This window comes from Apteryx mantelli, chromosome 8 (assembly GCF_036417845.1).
Source record: "Apteryx mantelli isolate bAptMan1 chromosome 8, bAptMan1.hap1, whole genome shotgun sequence".
NCBI classification, from domain to species: domain Eukaryota; kingdom Metazoa; phylum Chordata; class Aves; order Apterygiformes; family Apterygidae; genus Apteryx; species Apteryx mantelli.
Window position 1 is genome coordinate 43397451 of NC_089985.1, and position 20225 is coordinate 43417675.

Below are 20225 nucleotides of genomic sequence, written 5' to 3' on the forward strand. Positions count from 1 at the left end.
GATGCGAATGCTGGCCAGGTGTGCCTGCAGTGATGGGCTGGACTAGCAGGCTGGAAGAAGCCTTCCTCTCTTCATCGTTCTCCAGCTTTTTGCCCTGGAGGAATTTTTCAGCTGTTGCCATGCCAACCATCCTTTTGGCTTGCTCACCCTTAAACAAGACGTTTTATCTATCTGTTTTTCAATGATTCCTGATGGGGAAAAGCACACTTTAAGCATGTGCTTAACCTGCTTAAACACACGTTTAAGTCCCATTGAAGCGAAGAGGGAAGTGTACATCCTGGCTTAAGAGTCAGTGCCAAAGCAAGATTGATTCAAGTGGTTTGGGAAACAACCTTGGTTTTTGTTCAATGAACATCAATGCTTCATTATTTTTGCTGCGCTTTTATCACACGTATATTGCAATGGCTCAGGGAACCTCGAGGGAAGTTCAGAAATACTCAGGGACAATGATTACACAGTGGTTGAACATTGGGCCATATTATTTTCAGTGAATCTAATCACCTGGAGAACCTAACCTGCCAGAGCTACCTGTGCTCTTTCTCTGCTAACTGGGAAAACTATGCTTTTGCTAGATTTTTCCCCCAGTGAGCTTCCTGACTGAGCAAGAGGATGGTACCACACGAGGCAGGAGTGTTAAAGGCAGGTCCCGGGAGCAAGAGAAAACAGATGTGCCTGGTAGTTAGAAGGACATCAGCTTCATTTGTAGCGAGCAGAGAGGGAGAGTATCGCTGCTGGCAAACAACTCCTACGTGAGACTGAGCAAAGCGCGGAGGACTCCCTAGAGGTCTGAGCAGCCTGAGAATAAAGCTGTCATGCCTGTAGATCTCGCCTGTAGGTCTAGGCTTTCATGGAGATGCTAGTTCACGCAGCCGCGCTGAGCAGAATTCAGCTCATCACAGCCCTGGTGGCAGTGAGGGCCCTGGATATGCATTTTTTCCTTCAATAGCACCTCTGCGATCTAATTAATTAGCAAATAATTAGCCTAAATTTTCGCAAGTTTTCAAGTGGTTGCAGCTTTCTGCAGTCAGTAAGGTTTTCTAAGAGCTCAGTGCTGTCTGTGCTCTCACTGAAACACACAGTAAAGCCATGGACAAAGACAGTGATAAAATCAGCAACAGAGTGGCATTGGGGTGGGCCAGGGCTGAGCCCCCTCAGGAGTCCCACCCACGGATGCGGATAGTCAGGGATCAATCAGTCTATCCCCACACATCATGGCAAACATTCACGTGCCCCACAAGGGGCCCTGTTCGCTGATAAATACCAGATTGCCTCAACATGGCTGTTCTGGGGCTTAAGTTTCCTGAAAAATGCAGCTTTTATTAAAGACAATTAAGTATTGTTTTCTTTGGGGTGAGTCACTGAGCTGCATCATGTAGCGCTTTCACATTTTGGAAGATCCGTATGATGATATTGGGGAAATGTAGTCATTTTGATTACCACAACAAGAGCAAGAGAAGCAAGTTCTGATCTTGAATTTTGCAATGAACATCTATTATTATTCCCATATTAACAAAGCAGAGCCCTGAACATATACATTTGTTACTCAGGGCTCATCGGGAATACTGGAATAACTATTGTTCCTTCCCACTCAATAGATATTACAACTTCACAGTTCACCAGTTCAAGACAAATTCATATTGACTTCAGGAAACTATTAAGGTATTTTAGCCAACTGCCTTGTAGCAAAGAGTAATCACTTGTGAACAGCAAGGATTAAACTCCATCCAGAGTGGGGTCTAAACATTTTTTTTATATTAATATTCTTTTTCAGGAACACCACATTGAAGAAGCCAAGATTTATAAGAAAACTCGGAAAATAAGTTTTTGCATCAGCAGTAAAGGTCTGATGAAGTTAATGGAGACTTTGCTGCCATTTATTCAATGAAGCCAAAGCTTCGCCCCTGTTTACCAGCGAGGGCAGGATTCACCTCCGGCCACGCAGAGCAACAAGACACTGCTAACTTAGGGCCCATCCACCTTAAACACAAAAACCATTCCCCAGGTTCTACTTCACACCTGAAATGGTGCTTGAATAGTAATGCAGGGCTGTTATGCCAAAGCAGAAGCATAAATAATTTGGCTTTCTTTTCGATTAAGAGAACGCTAGCTGATTCACTGGCAGATGTAGTTACTATGGGTTATAGATATACCAGAGTCCACTTCCCTCAGCTCAAAGGCTGCATCAAAGTCAATGAAACACGCTAATTAACAGCATCTGAAGATCTGGCCCTCCATTTTTCATTTCTTCAATTCTGCTTGGTTGAATTTCTGTTCATTTCAAAGATCTTGCGCCTATTTCAGAGAAAAAAATCTGCCTGCTAAGAGGAAATGCAAGGCTTAGGCATCAAAAGTGATCAAGCAGTCCTTCAGAGCCTTGCAGAGGCTCTGCTGGAGCAATTTATTGCAATATGTTAAGAAATACTTCATTCCCTGAGAAGAAAGTCTCTGACTTTGCTGGCTAAATATAGCTCGGACCTACAAAACCTGTAGAGAATATGCATAAATCCAAAACAAGAGAGCAACATATTTAATTCAGCTAGAATTCAGATTTTCTGGAACTTCCTTGGCCTGATCTCCAGCTGATAAAATAGGACTGTGACCATTGGCTTGAGAAGGATCTGTCCCACAGCATGAAAACTAGTTGTAGTTCAAAATGAATGAACCGCAAGACTATAATTCTGTTTTGCAACACATATAATAGCTCACAACTTGCAGCAGTACAAAACTTCTGAGCTTATCTGCTTCCAGCTAACGGAGTTGTCATATGACTGTTGTGAGAAACTAGCTTCTCTGGTCCCTCTTCTTGTGTATTTAGATTTCAAAGGACTTCAGGACATTACAGATCTTTGAAGTAATTGACTGATTGCTTTTTTTCTTTAAGCTAGCTAGAAAATAGAGACTGGATGGGTGAAGTACCTTCTAGAATCATAGATTATAGATGTCCTTATTTAGTATACAAAGTGTGTAGACAGACAGAAGAGGTAGATTCCTTGTGGAAAATTATGAATTGTCTCCAAAACTGGAGCACCTACAACATACATCTACCTTAGTGACAAAACTTTTCAGTTTAGTCTGTCTGATTGGTTTCTGCAAGCTGAAATCACAAGAATTTCTCAAGGGGTTGGTTTTAATGCTAATTTTGATTCCTAATACTTACAATAAATTATTCTGACCACTTTCTGAGTTCCAGACTGCCGCAAATTATCCAAACCACAATACTGGGATAAAACACTTTAAAACTTGTCATTTCTACAGAGCATTTTGATTATTTTATACAAACTAAAGTTAAACAGCAAAAATTTCACAAGGGAAACTTGTGTGGTTTAAAGCCACATAATCTAGTTTTAGCTCTTGTCTTTGTCTTGAGTTAAAGCAATATTCATTAACTTGAAACAATAAACTCAAACTTTAGCTTTTTGGGGTGGAATTTGATTCAGGGTGTTGGCAGCATCCCCGTCCCCGGTAGGGTATTATCTAAAGCCTTATTTGGCATTTACAGATGTACAGTGATTTGAAGCTCCACAAGCAATGCCAGTGCCCATTTGAGATAGTCCAGGTGTATTTAATTTTACATGAAAACACAAGCATTAAGCTGCCACAACCTCACCAAGCGTGTCCTGACAGCACCAGCATTTACACTGAACCCCCAGCTATAAGTATTGGGAAGTCATTCTGTGATGAAAGGAAATACAAAAAGAGTGGGTAATTGGGTAATTAATTTTTGAATGAAAAGCTGGATTTTCTTGAAGATGCAAGAGTACGCAAAGGACAGATTCATCAGTAGGAGGGATTTTGTAAAAGCACGTTTCTTGCTACCATCTCATTCAAATACGAACTTTGCACATCTACAGTATATGTTATATAGTCTTTGCTTGCTGACAAAAACAAGCAGACCTCCCTACCAGCGTTACCTGATTTTCTCAGCACTTTCCTCCCTCTGCTCTCCTTCCCGCCGCTCACTAGCAAACCGGGGTTACGCTTCCACCTTGGGATGGGGCTGCCCGGTGCTGCCCAGCCGCACACAGGTCACTGTCGTAAAACAGGCATTTGCCAGTAGTTACCGCACAGCAGTGTCCAAGGTAGCGCCATATACCCGGGAATTTAGAGCAGGAAACTCCTTCTGAAGCGTTGTGGTACCTCCTGAAAGCATTTATGCAAATATTAGGCATGATTCACACCACCTACCATGAGAACTTGCAAATGCAAAGCTCTTACTCCATTCAAACATTCGTCTACTCTTACTCAAACACTAGTTCGCGTTATTCTGTTGACTCAGCAAAAAAAAAATTTTTTTCATGGAACACACAAAGGCAGCCAAAACAATTATCTACAGAAAAAAATTTGCAAAATAATTTTTAATCATGACAAAATTGAAGAAAATCAACTCCCACAGCATGCATATAGAATAAATGACTATCTCTGCTTGTCTGTTCTGCTCTGTATACTTGCATTGCTTGCCAAGAATTTTTAGAGAAATGCTTATTTAACAAATATGCTGATTCATCAACACCGATTTTTTTTGTTGGGGGAAAAGTTACGGCAAATTGCCAGACCATCCAGTTTTAATATTTTAAATGAAAAGTTCCAATTTTTGGTTCGATGCATGTTTTTCACTGTGAAAATTATGACTGGTTACAGTAAAATGTAAAATGAAATTAAAATATAAAATTCAGAATAAAATATTTTAAAATATTCTAAACAAGTGGTTACAACTCATGACCTTCAATTTTTTTTCAGGGTTTTTTTTTTCCTCCAATTTCTGTTTCCTTTCCCAAATCAGAATGAAAAAATGAACATTTTCAGGAACTTTAAAAGTGTTCCAGGGCAGAACATTTCTTCCTCTGCTCCTCCAGTTCCTGAATTCATGCAGGGACACATTACGGCCCAAGTAGCGCTGCCGCACAAGATAAGTAAACACCTTACTCGTCTGCACAAGGCTGGAAGCTGAAGCTATTCCATACTACCCAGGGCATGAGATACGGCATCAAGCCCTCCCTTCCGCGTTCAGACCCCTTCTCCCGTGACACCGCGTGCGTGCGCGTGCCGGAGCGGCTGCCATCGCCTCCCACGCCGTGAAGCTGGGCCGGGCTGCAGCGGAGGCGCGCAGGGGCTGTCAGCCCCGGGGCCGGCGGAGACCCCGTGTTTTCGTATAGAACGCGCGTCGTTTTTGACCCAAACCTCTGGTGCTTTCCCTTCCGCCCTTCACTCGGCGGCCCTGAGCCGTGCCCCGCGCGCCCTCGATGCCATGCAGCATGCCAGGACTGCGCGGCACCGACGCCGCTGCCCCGGACGCTGCTGCGGGCGGCGATTCGCCCGCACGGCTCAGCGTGCAAGACGTGCGCAGCCTGGCACCTCGGCTTTCCATTCTCCTGCCGATCCCTCCCGTCAGGCGGCTACCAAACCCAGCCCCTCCGCAAGCTGCTGCGCAAGCACGCGCAGCCCCAGCAGGGCCGGCCAGGGGCACAGGACCCCGCGCGCCCACCCCAGCCAGGCGTGGGTGGAGTCGGGAGGATGGCCAAGGCAAAGGAACCACAGCCCAGCCAGGAGCCAGGAGAAACCCTCAGCACACGCCTACACAGACAGCAAATCTGGATTCTCCCCGCATCCCGCCAAGGTCGGCCAAGTGCCGGGAGAAGAGCAGGGTCCAGGCACAAGCGTGTGAGGGACTGGTATACGTCTAACCGGCTCCAGGTAAACGGGGAGGTGCCTGCAGACTGCGAGAAAGCTTTAGCAGACCAGGGGCTTGGAAAGCCTGCACCGCCTCACCCTCACGCACAGCTGAGAGGAGGGCAGGAAGCCAGTGAGACTGCCCAGACCTGAGCACACCGGCTCACTCACCCGCTAACCCTAACCCTAACCCATCGCATCCTGGAGGGAGGATCAGCCAGGCAGCTCCATCGCAGAAAGCAAAGCCAGAACCAGCTGCTTTGCAATGCATAAAATAGGTAACGGATTTACTGATTGCACTTTTACCAACATCTGACGACATTTCATGACAAAAAAAGTCTTCAGAGATTATTTTGTTCTTCTTTGTGAACAGCTGGAAATGGTCCTGGAGGAGGAGTGGAGGAGTTGGTGGAGTTTTGTTTGGGAATCTTGGGGTGATTCCATGACACCAAAGCACCAGTCAGGAGCCATAAAGCACAGGCCATACTTGAAGGAAGTTATTTCCCTACGTCCCAGATTTCAATCCAGAAATCTGGACAGTGGTCTTAAATCTTTTCTTGGCATCCTTTTTCCCCACCAGCATTCTTCCAAGTACCACCAACAGCTGCCACCAAAGCTTCATGTTAACATGATTCAAACACACGCGTTTCCTGTGCAGGAAACCCAGCCGGGCACACCAGGCAGTACCATCCCTGCGCGGAGGGCCTGGCGCGCAGCCGAGGACCTGGACTGACAGGGATTTCCTATTACGGTGCTCCCTAGGTTGTCCCCTGCCAACAGCCCGTCGCAGCGTGGCGCACCGGAGACAGCACTCGGAAGCCCCCTTTAGATATAGAAGTTTGTTTTACCTCCCTCAAGTGCTTACTCTGTTCCCTTACTAATATCCTTATGCCATACAAGCACTAATCAATCTTCGCACCTTCTTTCTTACTCTCTTCTCGCAGGCAGGGAAACCGTTACCTCCTCCGCCCGGAAAACATGAACCATCGCCAGGCTTCCCAAGAGCTCTGCTCCTCGTGCGTTCGCCACGCTCAGGCACAGGGAAGGGAGCAGCCCGGGGCCACAGGGAGCCCTGTCCCGCGGCCAGGGGAGGAGGCTCTGTGCCCCGCCGTCCTCCCGGGGTGAGGAGCCGGGACACGAGTCAGCGCAGTCCGTGCCAACACTTACACGGCACCCGAGTACCTTTGCTCCTTGCTGGCGAGGAAACGTGTACCTTCAGCAGGTTTCAGACACTGAGGTGATCATACAAACTGTTTCACAGCTTTGCAGAATTACACCGTGTTGCTAAACACTGTGCAGTATGTGTCGTCCCAATCCAGCAGCAGCAGCAGCCCAAGGACAGACGCCTAGGCTAGATTGTAATTTGCTTCTACATTTTAATCAAAAGGTAAGACCTAATCAGCCTTTCTTACATCTCCTTACACACACACACACACACACACACACACACAAAAACAGCATCATAGGAGCGCCAACAGAATTCTCCAAAGTTTCTTTCTGCTACTTTGCTTTGAAAAGAGCAAGGAAAGGAGGCATGGGATATATTTGCAGGTCCGTATTTTCAAGGGCAGTTAAACTCTCCCTGTATTAAAATCCCCAGGCTTCTTTACTCAGCTGAGCTGGGAAGATCCCTCTGTTCATGAAGAAAATGACAACTAGGATTTACTTACTTGTTGTTACTCTCTGCGACGCGTCCGACTGACAAAGTAAGTCCCCCCGTGCTGAGTACATGCGCCAGGGAAGCACTCTCCTGTGCTAGGCATACTGAAACTCGCACTTTGCTACCCCTAATGATCAATACTAAGTGTTAGAACAAAACACATGAAGGAATTAAATTAGAAAAAGGCAGTAATACAGAAAGGGTTTCTAGTCCACAAGATATACTTTCACACTATCTATAACATTTTACTTTCAAAGTAAGGCAATCTGGAAAGCTCAGAACATTATATAAGGGACATAGCCAACAAAAGGATCATAAAGTTAAAAAGTCTCTGTTAATCAATGACAAATTTAGTACTTGTTGCTACAATTACAAAGATAATAGTTCCTTTATGTCAGTGCCTTTGGTTTTGCAGCTGTAAAATAGCTTTGAAATTCAGCATTTTAAGTAACAGAAATTAATAGGAGGTCATTTCTACCAGAGAAATTTTAGGGGCCCATCCTCTCTAATCATCATTAAAAACTAAATCCACAGGAGAAGAGGCACTTTACTGATTGTCAAGTGGAAGCTATTATTCATTTGATGAAGCTCTTGGCACAGTGCCATTTATTCTGCTGTAGAGCCTGCTGGTTGCTCTACTTCATCTCATGCAATCAAGGTTGTTTCTGCCTGCCAAGAGTTATTTATAGAGTGAAAAAAAAAAAGCCAATATGTTCTCTTGCTTCAAAAACAACTTTCAAACTTTCTAACTGAACAACTGTTTCCCTACTCCCCAAGTGACATTCTTTTATTTTGAGCCCCAAATGTACAAAAACAAAAGCACACTCCTAGATTTCGTCTTCCCTAAAAAATTGGAAATAATCCCAGTGCCATGCACATTTTCATTGAAAAATCATCTGATTTTCTTGAATTAAGACCCTACATAGCCACATACCTCTGACAGCACGCAGCCAGTTTCACAGCCTCTTGGCTCCCATCCACGTCAAAGTGGGATGTGGAGAAGAGATACCTCCCTTTAGGCTGATGCCTCAAGGCACCTTCACCGATGTGCTGACCCTATGTGTAGTGGGTGTGGAAACCTTGTTCGTGATGGGGACACCCTCCTTACTGTCCTGACTAAGTCAGCGTGGAGGCACCGCCAGGATGAGGAGATGGATGAAGCGTTCAGGCTGGGGAGGGAGGGAATGAATTTCAATCTCAAAGCCTAGTTCTCCAGTGCCCAGACCAGGTGTGACCTTGATACCTGCATGAAGTCCACAACCCCAGTGTGGAAGGACCTTGTGTCCCCTCTGATGTGCAAATGACCATAAATTCCTAAGCAAAAGTTTAAAGCCTGTTTCTGACCTCAGGCCAGTTCAAATCAAGAATTTTGACATTCTTGAACTGAAATATATGAAAGCAGAAACAGTCTTTAAAAGGAATATAGTAAAAAACACTAGTGTAAAGTTTGTGCACGTACCCAGAACCAGCCCTTTAAAGTTCACTTTCTGTATCTTGCAAGTTTTTAACAGCAGCCCCACATAAGGCTCAGACTAAACCTAAGAAGGGGAGAAAAAAGTGAATTTTACACCCAGCAGCAGTGTTCAAGCACTGCAGAAGCAGTATCTGCATGCAACTGAACAATTTTATAGTTTAATTCTAGTTTTGTCCATTCAGTGAAACAGGAAGCAAATCATGGCCATTTTCACCCGAGAAAATACTGTTAATCCTCCATTTTCAGAACTATTAACCCATCTCTTTAAAAGGAGGGAGATCGTTAGGAGTTTACTACTTCTGATACCTTTATCCATAGAGAATAGCACTTTATTCCCCGATTGTTTCCCTTGATTTCACACAATTATTCCCTTCATTTGCCAGCGCCTGTCCCTAACTCATGGACAGAAACTAGGACTGGTATGAGGGAGCACAGTCTACAAACTTTCCATCCATCACTGGCATGCTTTCCTTCTTCACCTACATAATAAACAAAGCACAAGCCCTGCACTGATCTCCTTCACCCCTAAGGCAAAACTCTGACCGTTCCCTAATCCTCCACACACGAAGTCTCTCTCCAGTGTCTGATTTACTGATTTGAATGGATAGTAGAGCAAAGAAAAGGACAGGCTCTGCCACAGCCAAGCACAGAGGTGACAGGATCAGCATAGCAGCATTTAGCTAATCACGGCTCACAAATTTCTTGTTTGGTTTTGCAAACTTCAGGTGGGGAATAACAAAGATTAAACTGAGCCTGTTTCTAAGGTTTTTGTTATTGTTATTTTTATTATTATTTAATAATAAGGCAATAAGCCTTATTATTAAGCTGACAATAAGCTGACTCCAGAACATGATTTGCTAAACAAAATACCAACTGAATTCAGAAATCCTGTTTTTTAATGGATTCTATTCCTTTCTCTCTGACCAATATAAAATTTGATACAGTTTAGTGGATCCTTAGTTAAACAGAATTCATTAGAAATACAGAGAGCTACTAACGAGCAACTGATATTGCGAGACTGCCAGGAAATCCCTTCAATAAAGAAAATGTTCAGCAATTGTTAGCCAATTTCCTAGGGATTTTATACATAATAAGCAAAGTACATTAGGAGCTCTTGATTTAACAAAAAACCCTGAATTATGCATTTGTGTAATGACAAGTACTGTAGGCAACATTTACACAAGTATGCAAATTTTATGTAAAATCTAGTTTGCATATGGTGAAATACCCATCCCCCAGACAAAATGCAGAATAATTCCAGGGTGGAATTTTCAGCAGGTACCACATCTGCTGCACGGTAACTCCAGTATAGCTTGAGCCAAAAATGCACGTTTCTAAGAAGACCAGCAAAACTATTGTTCTAACTGATATATGAAAAGAGATTTATAAATCACTGGAAAATCATGTGTGGTTTGAGGATTATGTCTCCAAGCTGGTTTTCCCATTGGATGACATGCCAAACCCCGGACACCAAAATGGGTTATGCTGAATAGCAAATACTAGTCATTAACTTTCCTGTGGTTTAATAATTACACCTCTTCCTGGGGATGTGATTAAACCACACACAGCATTAGAAAACAGAGGGAATTAAGTCAATATGCCTCAGAGCTGAAGAGTAAGTGAATGTGTATAGTAAAAAAAAAAAGCTGGATCAGATGGCTGGATGTATATTTTCAAGGTCTGTACAGCAGTGCAACACACGAATGCAATAAGAATAACATCATTACCAGATGTAATGGCACTCCCTCCGCAAGGGAAATGCAGCATTGCATTACAGAAAGACATGAGGGGCACGAAGAGCAGCAGAGACCTGACCCCCCACCATGAGCCCTGGTTTTTCAGACGGAAGGATGACTCCTTGCCAAAACATTTTAGGCTGCTTTTTGTCTCAGCCCTGGTGCCGTGTTTATACTCCTTCCTGGAACACATGGAAAGAGCACCTGAAACGTCTGGCAGGATGCTTTTTCTGCTTAAAACCCTATATACAATCAAATTAAAGCCTGTGGAAAGAGACATCGGGCCCAAGGACAAACATCCTCACCACCCTCACCACACACTCCTGACTGACTGAAGACAAGTTGAAAGCTCAGCCATTAATATTCTTTTCCACTTTACTTTGACTTTAGCAGTGTAGTGTTAGAAATGTTTCCAATCAATATAGTAAAACTGCATTACATAGTGATTAATGTGACACCATAAGGTGACATAAACCACAAAAAATGGCATTTCGAAGAACTGCATTAAACAAAGACTCTCCTGTTTCTCCAATTTTTAACTGGACTAACTCCAGGAAATTCACTGGAATTACTTCTGGGTGATACTGTAAAAGGAGGGCGGGGGGGTGGAGGGGGACAGGAAATCAGCCTCTCTGTCTCTCTCCTTGCCTGTAAGACAAATCTGTACAGCACCCTCTCAGTGGGACACTGATACTAACCAAAGCATCTGCAATAGGAATAATAAATTCAAAGTGCGATACTGGCAAGGAGAGCTTTCCAACCACACTCTGACGCTTTCCTAATCCTCCCTGCGATTCTTGCAGCCCACTTGCTTTCCAAGCCACGGCCTTGCCTTTGAGACTGAAGACGAGCTTAGCAGCAAGGGGAGGCTACTGGCATGAGGACACACGTGTCCTCCAGCAGCACTCGGCTCATTAGGGAGATAGGATACGCCACATTCCCCCAGGGAGAGCAGCTGGGCACTACCAACCTGGCTGGGATCTGAACCAGCGGCCTGGAGAGAGAGCTCCTGCTCAGCTTGTCGCTCGCTGAGCCACCCAGTGCCTGCTAACCCCAACGGGAGACGCTAACAGACTTCAATGAGGACAATGCTTAATTTTCCAGAACACTGGAATTTCTGAAAAGAGAATGTTCTAGCAGCAAATTTTCTAAGCAACATTAAGAAAGGATAGTCATGTCATACTGCTTCTCAGTGTGCTGATTTAATCTGACCGCTATAGTACCTTGTTTTCTCTGGAGAAGATAGTATTCATAACGGATGATGGACTTCTGATACAGTCAATGAGTAACAAACTCAAACAGGTTAAAAATTAGATATTTGTCCCCAAAAGCCATCCAGATTTGTCAGACGCACTACTAATACAAAATAATTATTCAAAAAATTCTTCAAGCTGAGTGCAAGTTTCTAGGCAGTGATAGTTCTCTTCCTAATGAGAAGTCTTTGCCCATGGACCACGCTACTCTGAACGTGCGTTGGGAGGGGATAGGAAGAGGGCTTGTTCTAAAACCATTTGCGAGTACCAGTAACAAGCCAAAAAGTTTGGCAAAGTTTTGGAGGATGCTGGCTCAGGGGGCCAAATTAATTGGCTTTGCTGGAGAAACATCAGGGAGGAATTTAAGACTAAAGCATTTCAGTTGTGAGTCATTTAGGCTCCGATGCCACCATCTGGTTTCGGACATTCCTGGAACCATTACTACTCAAGGCTGTGCTTCTGAGAAGAGAGTGGCAGTGCTGCAACAGAGCAGGCAAAAGCAGCATCCCACGGCTGACCAAGGAATGTTTTCATTTCCCAGGAAAAACATTAACAAAAAAGACCAATTTTGCATGTTCTTTGAACATTTTTCTTCAACAATTTTTGGATTTTCTTTGAAATCCCCAAAGACAAGACATTCCATCTTTCATGCATTTTAAAAATCATTTTCCACTCAGTGGTAATACCCGCAAAACTTAATTGTAAATAACAATTTCCTGTGTCAATTTGCACTTGAGTAAAGGAAAAAAATAAAAGAAAGATACGTTCCCAATAAAGGAACTATTTTGATCTAATTATTTCAGCTAGTTTTAGCTAATTTCTTGCTCCAGTTTCATAGACATGCTCAGATGCTATGAGACTTGGGATATGAACTTACCTGGCCCAGCACCCCTTGGCACTTGGTCTGGAAGGAGTCGTGCATGACCCTCAGTATAGACGCAGCCAGCACCTACTAACGCAGGAGACCTGGAGTTCACCCAGATGCTCCAACGTCAGTAACTGAGTTGCCAAAAGCCTCAGGGACAGCACGTGTCTTACCTGAGGTGCTACCAACCCACTCTCCTGCTACATCGCTAATGCGACCAGTAACCCCAGTACAAGGCAGACGCAGTCCAGGACGGCTGCCTGCACGGAGGCTGCCTGCCTGCCTCTGGTTACGCACTACCGTCGCAGTCCTGTGTTTCCTGCTGCAACCAGTCTATCTGAGTGCACTTCACAGAGGGTAAAAGAGCCCTCAGCAGAGACCACCGCAGTCACCGTGTCCAGCCCAGGGACCGTGCTGCACAAGCCCCTTCCTGCCGTGAGCACGCTCCTTCCCAAAGCCCCCCTGGGCAGACAGCTCTAGGACCTCGTTCGTTCTTCTCCTAATTCGCAGCCTACTTTTCTCACCGTGCCACGCTTCCTTGTTCTTGTGACAGTATTTTTCTACAGCCTGAACAGTTCTTTCTCCATTGGCATGTACCGAGCACAGTCAGCCTGCATTTCTTGCTATTTTTTTTCCTTTGCTGAGCTGAACATACTGCTCTGTTTTAGCCCCCCTTCGAAGGATCAGCTCCCTGTTACCCCGTTTCTGCTAACAGCTCATCTGCACGCTGGTCCCAATTGGAGCCCACCTTCAGTGAACAGAGCTGATCAGAACTGGTCACTGCTTGAATATAAAGTTTAATCAGTGCTATTTACAATGGTGCTAACATTTCCATTTGTGTCCCAGAAATTACTTCACCAAACCCATTTGCCTTTCTCAGTGTGCCTCACGAGTGGCTCATATTCAGCCAAGTTTTTCACCCTTCTCATTGCTTCTAATTAATGAACTACCAGCTTACTGCAGAACAGCTGGTCCTGAAATACAAGAACCTGTGGATTGTACTACAGAGTTACACAAATTCCCATTATTCCAATTCCGAAGATCATTAATTTTTTTCCTGCATGACATTGTCATCCTTCTCTGCTCTGGTACTGTCTCCAGATTTTCTAGCACACTTCTACTTTTTGCCAGCAACATTAATACAAATATTAAATATGACTGATCCAATGACTGAATCTTTGCAAATTCCACTTTTATCCTCCCTGCAATTCAATAATTTATCTTTTACCTGTTGTCATCTTCCCTTACACCAGTTCCTCACTCACTAAGTTATTCATACTGGAGATGTTGATTGCAGAACCATCATCAAATGAATTTGTACTTTAACATGAAATTAATATTAGTTTAACCAATATTTTTTGATGTGGCACTGTAATAACTGCCTGGCTATAATTAGGTTTATTGCATTTCATTTATCTAGAAATAGGATCTTTTTTGAGCAAAAGATACCATGTTAGTCTGGGATGACTGGTGTTTGATAAATTTATGTCGCATTTTATCTTGTTTGTCATTTACCTCCACGCCTTTCATCATCCCTTCCTAAATAAAGCTGCTTTTGCTCTTGTGGCCTGGTTAACAAGCCAGTAGCTTTCAACTAGTTCTTCTGCCCGCCTCCTCATTCTGCTTGGAGGCTATGTTACCACTGGTTTCTAGCCACACAGTACCACCTCAACTTGACAGTTTACTAAAATTCATTGCAGTTTCACATACAAGTTCTTCCAGAGGTGGAAATAATTAGATCTCCTTAGTTGGCTTCACCAAGATCTTTGAGACTGTCTCTATTTCAGCTCCGTTTCCATATCTTTTTGTCTCATTAGCCATCCTGCATCAGCCCAAAATGCTGAAATCATATTTATGGGAAACTTAGAAAAAGCATTATTTTATTATCAGTATATATTATATTTTAAATTACCCCTTCTTCTCCTTCCAGCCTCAGTGCACACTTCATCGAAGCAACTTTGAATTTCCTTCCTAAAATCACATAGCCTTTGGGAACCTTAATTTTGTCCCACAACACTCACCTCTAAGATACAACTTTTTTGTCGGACTAATATATTTTTCTTTCCATTATAGGCTGTTTGCTTACTCATAATGTCCTTCTGAGGTATTTATCCTGTTCATTCCCCTCAAGATTTTTTCTCTTTGCCTGGTGTACAAATTCCAGGTAGTTTTTACACCTTTGATTTAAAGAAATGCCAAACTCTTCCACATCCAAAGAAACCTGGAGACTAACACAAACAGGAATACCTGTATCCTGTTATTACTAGTAGCATTTGTTCTCCAGTCTATATCTGGAAACTGGGAGTCTCCCATAACGATACAATTACTGGTACTACTTATCTTTCTAATAACATTATAGAAATCTCCCTGCATATCCAAATCCAACCCTGAGGGCCTACAGCAGACACCCAGGACTACCACAGTAGAGCCTCCTATATCACCCTGTCCCAGAGTGATTTTGTCTCAGACAGATTCTGGTTACGATATATGTTAGCCCTTCTTTGTTCTTTGCAGTCATCAGGTCATTAGCGTACAATGCTATTCCAGATAAACACATGCACACACACTCCCCAGGGGAGGAGAATTTGCTACCACGCAGGTCCCAAGCCAACTGCTCCTGTCTGCTGCTCCCAGACCTCTGCTTTCAGTCTGATTGCTCTGCTGGCCACTGAAAACCACTGTCACTTCAGGACCAAATTCTAAGAAAGACTGGAGTGAAGGATGAGCAGGTTCTCGCTGGTCCAGCTGATGCTTTCCGCCAGCTAGCATCGCTACATCACTTCTGGCAATATCATGGCTACGTATAAAACTCTGGGTCCCTGTCTACGGGGAATGACATGCAGATAGAACCGGGATCTCTTCAATATTCAGAAGTTGTTTCCTGGCTGGGCTATTTCTATTTACAAAGTTCCCTTATTAAGGAAAGGTTTCATAGTGTATTAATGTGTGCAGACATTAGTCATGAAAGAATCATAATATGGAAATAGATAAGAAAACACTGATGGTGAAAGCACTACAGAAACCTACCTAGGCATTGTTTGACTGGCTTTAATGGCTGAAAATAGAATCTCTTTTTGACCGAGTGCACCACTTGTGTCATTTTATTTAAATTATAAGAGTTGCATCAAGAATGAAGTGGGTCATATCTCTAGGGCCACTGACATATTTTACTTGTAATGACAAATAATTATTCCTCTTTGCTTTCACATTGTTCCATCACATATCTGCTGTTTACAGTAATTATCTGAGGACCTAATTTGAATTTTCAGCAGTTGAAGATTGCATTTATATGGCTTGAGAAGAGGAAATATCAGGCTTTTTCATCAAGGAAGGTGTCTGGTGCAGGCTACTACCAGAGAATTTCCCTTAACAGCTAGGCATATGGACCTCCATGACAAGGATATAGTCTTTTAACACACTGCCCCATTCAAGGACATGTTGCAGACAGGTCTTCTATTCCAAAAATTCCTTTCTTTAAGGAGAAAGGATTTGAGTCTTAATAGTCCTGCAGAATTACAGAATTTTATAAATAGAGAGCTTTATGCCTTCTTTAAATGCCAAAGGGATGATATTTTGTAAGGAGGTTCTGGCAGGCTATGCAGACCAATAAACCCCAACACATCCAGCACTTACTGAGCATAAGAAAGGGGCTCTGCTGGATGGGAAGCCTGGTCTTGCTTCAAATCAAATCCCCCACCTTATAACTAGCCTAAGGGTAGGCACTGATGTCAGCCATAAGACACAACTCCAATCACTGCCTTCCCTCCCAGCCCCAGAAGAGAGCCATTTCTCATGTAAATTCATGTTTAAAAGAAAGTCATCCATCTCTCATCTGTTTTCTCTGTTTCTGCTGCTTCTCTGGTGAGTCATCCCAGAACTCCTTGCCAAAACCTCCAGAAACACAGCAGATGATAGGAATAAAGCTCACTTTCAAATACATACCTCAAGACAAGGCAAAGGGAAGCCAGAGGGAGCCTGCGGTAATGACATGTTGCACTGGTAACTGCCATTTGCATCATTATCAGCAACTCAGCATCACTCCTCGGCCCTACAAATAACATAAAAATATCATAAAATAATGAGTACAGAAGGCTTTTGGAGGGCATCACATCTGAAAGTCAACAGGAAGGTTGGAAGTAGAAAAGGGAGCATATTTTGGGAAGACAGGAAAAGAAGATCTCAGGCACCCCCTGCAATCTTCCTTTCTATGCCTAGTAAGGTTTTGGGAATGCAAACATCTTTTTTTTTATAATGTATATGCAAGTGCATAGTGCAGTGAGCCCTAATCCTTGTTTGAACCTCAACATGGTACCAACCATATACATCGTCAATAATAACCATATGCCTTGATGACTGAGTATAGTTTACAAAGTAGAAAGACCATCCTCTTCTTTAGCAAAATTAGCAACCTATGAAAAATTCTGCCCTAGCTCCCGTAGCAGGAACTTGTGGATTTGCAGCTGTTCCTGCAGGAAGTCCAGGACACCTTCTCCATCATGCAGCAGCAATGCACAAATTGACATGCATGTATGCAAATGTGTGAGGGAGTTCTCTAGGAAAGAAAAATAGAAAAACAGTAGAAAAACAGTAGAAAAACAGTAGAAAAACAGTAGAAAAACAGTAGAAAAACAGTAGAAAAACAGTAGAAAAACAGTAGAAAAACAGTAGAAAAACAGTAGAAAAACAGTAGAAAAACAGTAGAAAAACAGAAAGGAAGAGGAGGAGACAGTCATGGAACTCAACAGAATTAATCTTTTAAATTATAAAAGCCAAGATCAGTCCATTAGATTTCCTCAGCCTCTATATAGCCAGGCCTTACAATGGGCAACTTTAAACAAATGAGTAGTCTCAATTAGTAAAATTATTACCTCTCTTCAACTGAAAAAAAACAAAACTTAAACAATAAGAATAAATACCACACACAACTTCGAATTTGCAGATTGTCAGTAGAAAGGAGTGACAGTAAGCATAATAGCTCGGGAAAATATTTGGTTATTTCTCCCAGAAGTATAACATGGCCCACAACAGAAATAAATACAGAAGGAATTGTCTATTATGACCTGTAGCTTAGACATTCAAAGGGCTCTCTACAGTAGGTAACTATAGACTCAGTCAAGCCATATCTCAATTTTAATATATCACTTTCTACATTAGGATTTTCCTTACATCACATAGAAGATCCACATAGGACCAAACTCTGAAACCTCTTCTGTCAGCTCCTAACTTAATACTATAGCTACACCATACTTCCCTCACAATTGTGATATGCTAGTGTTTTGTGCTTTTATTTTACATCGCTGTAGTATTTTTACTGTCTCGTGATTATTTCTATGTTATATCAGTTCCCACTATATGTGAAACTTCAGTTCCTACTAAAGAGTTGCAAGTCAGACTTTATACTAAAGTTCCATTTGTAAGTAGTTCATAAAAGTTGATAAATAATTAAAAAACGTTTGTATAAACTGTTAATCAATTCTTATAGACTGTTGCAGAGTCCTTCAGGGCAATAGTTTACTTACAACCTACTGTAAATGTTCAGCTGGTGCAACTGGAAGTACCTACAACACACGCTGCTCAAACTTGCAGTCTTTTAACCCTCAGTGACACTTTATCAACGCTAGATACAAAATTCTTCAGAAAGAGCACAGGAACTCCTGGATAACCGTTAACAGTCTCCCATTATAACTAGACCCAAAAGCACACTGGTTATGTCTATTTGATAGAAACTTAATAAATACACAGTCTTTTAATGAAGGTGACTCCAAAGTTCATCTGAACACTGAAGCAGGAATGCAGTTTTTCCCATCTTGAGAACCTAACCAGGGGATTTCTCCCTTAAAAAGAATATGAAAACAGCTATTTCACTGAACACAAAAGTCATTTCACACCTGTCATTATCCAAAACACATGGACTTTAGTCAGGGCATTAACAAGAAAGAGAATCACAGAATCACAGAATGGTTGAGGTTGGAAGGGACCTCTGGAGATCATCTAGTCCAACCCCCCCGCTCAAGCAGGGTCCCCTAGAGCACGATGCCCAGGATCACGTCCAGGCGGCTTTTGAATATCTCCATGGAAGGAGACTCCACAACCTCTCTGGGCAACCTGTTCCAGTGCTCTGTCACCCTCACAGTAAAGAAGTTTCTCTTGATGTTAAGTGTTGAGACACTTCCTGTGTCTCAGTTTGTGCCTGTTGTCTCTCGTCCAATTGCTGGGCACCACTGAAAAAAGTGATGGAGTATGCTGATAAAATACTCTCGACTATAATAAAGGGCTGCATTTTGCATTGTGTTAATCTGAAAGAGACTAAAGAATGAAATTAAAGGCAGGCTTCATGTGTTAAGTTTCTTGCAAGAATCAGACTCCTCTAAAATTTAGTTGCTTTCTCTACTGGCAGTGTTTCCTCTACCTGTACCACCCTCACTGTTTTGTTAATTTGCAACATCTCTGCTAGTTCTAGGGGTAGTTAACGAGGCCACTAAGGTAACTGCGGCTTACTTGAGGGTATTAGCTTTAATTGGCCATCAGGTCATAACAGGACAATGTCTATACTCTCTCATTTACTGTGCCAAACGGCAAGGTTAATTAGCAGCCACTGTCATTGCAGAGTAGGCACACCCAAGTATCCCTGGCGAAGTCACCCAGAACAGGACCCACACTGATCAGATGCATCTGTGGACATCGTCCAGTGCCTGAAAACACAGGAAACCTTGTAGTAATACAGCACTGATGGCACACATCTGGGTTGCTTCCCATACAGAAAGCTCCAGCCATTCTAAGGGCTGCCTCTTGTGTCAGATGTGACAGCTAGCTCTTTCTGACTCAATCTGCAAACAGCAGCAAGAAGGCAAGACGACAAGACAATTTAACTTGAAATTGTTGAAAGTTTGTGTTTCTTTATGGATTTACCATGGAAGACAGTCCCCTTTGCCACCACCACTCTTTCCTTCTTTCATATGTGCTTTCCCTGGCAAAGCCAAGCATCTCTCCCTGCAGGCAGCGCGCTCCATGCTTGCATGGCCCGGGCTGCCAACAGGATTGCAGCCCACAATCTCATCTCATTTCTGCACGCGGAAGCGGCCGAGCCTTGGGGGTGCCCCTCTCGCCTGGGTGCCCACAATTACATAGAGCCGGGGAACATCAGAGTGTACTTTACAATTTAGATGTCTAAAACAATGAGCACTTACGTGGCAAACATTTAACTGCTTTGAGAAGTTTCTAATTGTTCTTATGCTGCATCCTAAAGTTAATCCCGGTCTGCTTTTCAGATTTCTCCGTACGCAGTGTCAAGCAACAACATTGATTCTGCTTCCCTGTGTCTTGAAATGAAACAAAGAACAGTTCAGGTTTTATGAAAAATAGACTTTTGGGCTAACTTCCACAGTTACACTTAACCACATGTATTGCATATATTCATTTTCCCCCGAGGTCTGAGGAACTATGCAGCGCTGTGTGCATGGATACCGTCATTTTGAGCAGAGCCACGCTGTTTGCACAGACCTGCGAACACAGGGCTTAAAATGATGAATTTCACTGAGTTCTACTATGAAACCTATTTAAACAAGGCAGG

General features: G+C 43.1%; 1 protein-coding gene across 1 annotated transcript in view; it reads right to left on the reverse strand.

Moving 5' to 3' along the window:
* CRYZ (crystallin zeta) overlaps positions 1 to 16694 on the reverse strand; it is a 67315-nt gene extending 50621 nt beyond the window's left edge. The window contains exon 1 of the mRNA XM_013945116.2: positions 16598 to 16694. The gene's annotated coding sequence lies outside the window, so the exon portion shown is untranslated. The remainder of the gene's footprint in view (positions 1 to 16597) is intronic.
* Between the last annotated feature and the right edge of the window lie 3531 nt (positions 16695 to 20225).